Genomic DNA, 3,672 nt, shown 5'->3' with positions numbered 1-3,672 from the left:
GACACATACGATAATAGACGTGAATGCAAGGGTCTTGATTATATGTTCGTGCAGGGACCATGCATAATAGCTGTATATTTGGTTTGATTTGGGGGTGATAATTTTGCCAGAATAAGCCTCTGAGTTGTAAAGCTGATCGGTCCGAACATTTCTCTGTTGATGGAATTATTTTTACTTTTCTTGGAAAGCTTAATTATGTCTTTCAAATATGATTTCATTTTAGATCTTTTTATGGTTTGCATGTCTGAATACTAATAGTAATCTGATATTTATAGAGAGCTGAGTTTGAGACCAAAAGTCAATTTTTAGTCAGTGGAAGATATATGAATAAATTGCCTCCAAGCAACATCTAAAATGGTATTTAGACTTAAAAATGACAAAGTAACTTTAAGATTTCAAAGATTAATTATAGTAGATCTTTAGAACTGACACTATTGGGACCTTTTAAGCTACTAGAAGTTATTAAAACCTACAGTTCTGAGATATTTTTTTAATTTTAATATAGATTATAAAAAGTAAAGCAATCTTGACATACTGTGAGTCTGTAACATACTAAGGAACTTTTTGTTGAAAGTACATTGACTATATAGATTGAACGCAGTAGAAACAAAAATAAGCACACATTGGTTAGAAAGTTCGAGTGTCTAAACATAATGGCAGGTTGGTTTTAATGTTGGGCTATGGGTAATTTGTCTTATCTCTAAGGATGATTTGGTGTTAGGATTAAGTTATTCCATTTCTCAGAGTCTCTGTTACAAGGATTTAAACTACATCATTATCAAGTGAGCATGAGAATGCTTTAAAAGACATTTCTTTTGGAGACATGTAAAACTCTACAAAGGGCAAAGTACATATAAAAATAAAGTTGGTTAAGTAATAGCAGATGTAGTTCTTTTAGTAATAATGTAAAATAGCTCTCCATTTACAATCTCCTTGGTACTATTTACTTCTGATGAGGAACTCTGGTAGGGGCAGCCTGTGATTGTTGATTATAGCAGAGTGTTAGAATAGTAGAGTATACTCAGTAAGACCCAATGGGGTTAACGGTCCATAGACCACATAGGGATTTGTTTTTCTCCCTAGAATTTAAAAAACTCTTTTTTTTTCTAACTACACCTAAAATTTTGAACTCTGTGTTTCTTTTTATTTATTAAACCCTTGTAGATTTCATTTCTATTTGTTTATTGTATTACTTTATGTGTATGTATGCTCTGCCCCAAATGTAACATGTATGTATACTGTATTGCTGTCTATGGAGGCCAGATGAGGTCATCAGGTCCCCAGAAACTGTACCTACTGTTGTAAATCACCATGTGAATACTGGAAATCAATCTGGGTTCTCTGAAAAAGAAGACAGTGCTCTTAACCACGGATCTATCTCTCCAGTCTCACATTTGTAGATTTTTTTTTTTAAGTAGGTATTTATTTTTTCAGAAGAGGTATTCTATAGGCTCTGCAGTTTTGAACACATCCACATGAACTGTAAAAAGCCAACATTTTGTTAAAAGAATAAATAATTGGATAGATAAACATGAGTATTTATTGACTCGGTAGATCATATGCAAAGTACTATTTGATAATGAGTTGAGAAATAACTAGCTATTTTTCTTTTACATATGTAAAATTACATATTAAAATTACAAAAGTATCTTAAAATACAACATACAGTAGCCTTGGAAATGAAAAGACTATAAACAGAAACCAAGGACATTACTTTATAAATGTGATATAAAGTCATTTTTCAAGACTCGGTTCATTTTCAGAAAGGTTCTAGAGCATTAGAAAAGCTAACATCCCTGGTTTTGTTACTGTTTTGCCTTAGCTATTTATAATTTCTCTTTTTTTCAGTGTATTCTGACATTCTTATTGCAGAGGTAGAAAATTATCCTGGTGAAAAGACATAGTTATAATATTGGGAAAGAGGGCTTACTGTAGATCTTACCTAGTCTCAGGAAAAGGAGTAGGAGAAAGGGTTTTAAAAGATTTGAGTATGAATAACACTTAACTGCATATAAATAAATCAAGTATGAAATACTGTGCTAAATATATCCAAAGAGATTTGCTACTATTTTAGTAGATTATATTCCATTATACAGTGTCAATATTTTTAGCCACACATCAATGCTAAATTTAATCTATTTTTAAAGAACTTTTATAGAACTTCTAATTCACTGTTCTTTGGAGTCAGATTGGGCATTGAAAAGTCATGGTACTTCTCTATTATCAATGTTAAGATGCAATGAGACTTCATTCTAAACGTGAATTAATTTCCCTGCCTAGTTTTCTTGCCTTTCAGACATTAGCCAATCACTCTTGAATGCCCAGAAGATAACTTTTCAAGCATACTCAACTAAGAAATAAGGAGTGCATTGAAACAAAAAGACAAAAAGCTATCAATGAAAAATTATTTGCTAAAATAGAACAATATTAAAGTACTTGTGATCCACTGACCTATATAATCAGAATACATGGAAGACTATTTCCCATGCCATTCATATGACAAACAGGGACATCTTTTAGGCTTGTGGCATAAAGCTCCCAATGATGTCAGTAGCTGTCTCAAATGTAAAATGAATGCATTGGTACATTACATTTCATAGTTTTGTATGGCTTTATGCTTTGGTTTACATATGTGCTTCAAAACACTTTAGCCTTAATAAAAAAAAAGCTCAGAAATGTGTAGTAAGCTTTCATTAGATGTGTATTTAACCCACATGAGAATCACAGAGAATTAAATGTGCTAATAAAAGAATGACAATCTCCCTTCGGGGAAAATGATCTATGTAGGTATTGCTAGGAGGTACTGATACATAGGCTGGCTCCTGCAGTGTGGTTGAAATGGGAAGTGACTTGACAGAACCCAGAAATGAATTCTGTCCGTTAGTGTTCCCAAATTCGCATCAATAAGGACTGTAGTCTAACATCAGGTGGTTATAACAGAGAAGATATTTATAAAAGCCTTATTTGCAGTATAATCTTTCTTATATAAAGTAAATGCCTAAGCTAGTCATCTGTAAAGGAATGAGATTATGTCGTGATACATTGGCATGACAGGGAAATATAATAATGGAAATCCCATCTAGTTTTTAAACTGAAGGATGTGCTCATTCCATAGTGCTAAATGAGAGAAAAAATCAATATCCAATAGTATTACAAATTTGTTACATATGTTGAATTTCTAACTGCGTAGGAGATAAGGACAGAAGGAAGGTGATAATCCTAGTAGCATCATCAGTGGGTGTTTAAGTTTTTCCATTTACATTTTTAGTCTTTCTAGAATAGGCATATATAATGTCATTCCTATGTTATTATTACTCTAGAATGACAGGGCAATGCACTTGTACAATCTTGCTATGACTTCGTTTTGCAAGTGCACAATGAGGAGCAAAACCAAGCATTTCTTCTTTGGGATTTAACATTGGAATGAATGGACTCACAGTTATTTGCTCCAGCTCAGTTCCTTACCTCACATAAAAACTCATTAAGTCACAGCTTCAGGTGCTACCTAATCACTCAGAAGGAAGAACTGTGGGATAACAGGATCTAGGAAGGTAGCTTCCTAGAGTGATCCTGTTCAATTTGACTTCTATCTGCAGACATTCTCAAAGAATTCGAAGTTCTCTCTCTCTCTCTCTCTCTCTCTCTCTCTCTCTCTCTCTCTCTCCCTCCCTC

The sequence above is a fragment of the Grammomys surdaster genome, unplaced genomic scaffold, assembly GCF_004785775.1.
Source record: "Grammomys surdaster isolate TR1022 unplaced genomic scaffold, NIH_TR_1.0 188, whole genome shotgun sequence".
NCBI classification, from domain to species: Eukaryota; Metazoa; Chordata; class Mammalia; order Rodentia; family Muridae; genus Grammomys; species Grammomys surdaster.
This window is presented reverse-complemented; position numbering follows the sequence as displayed.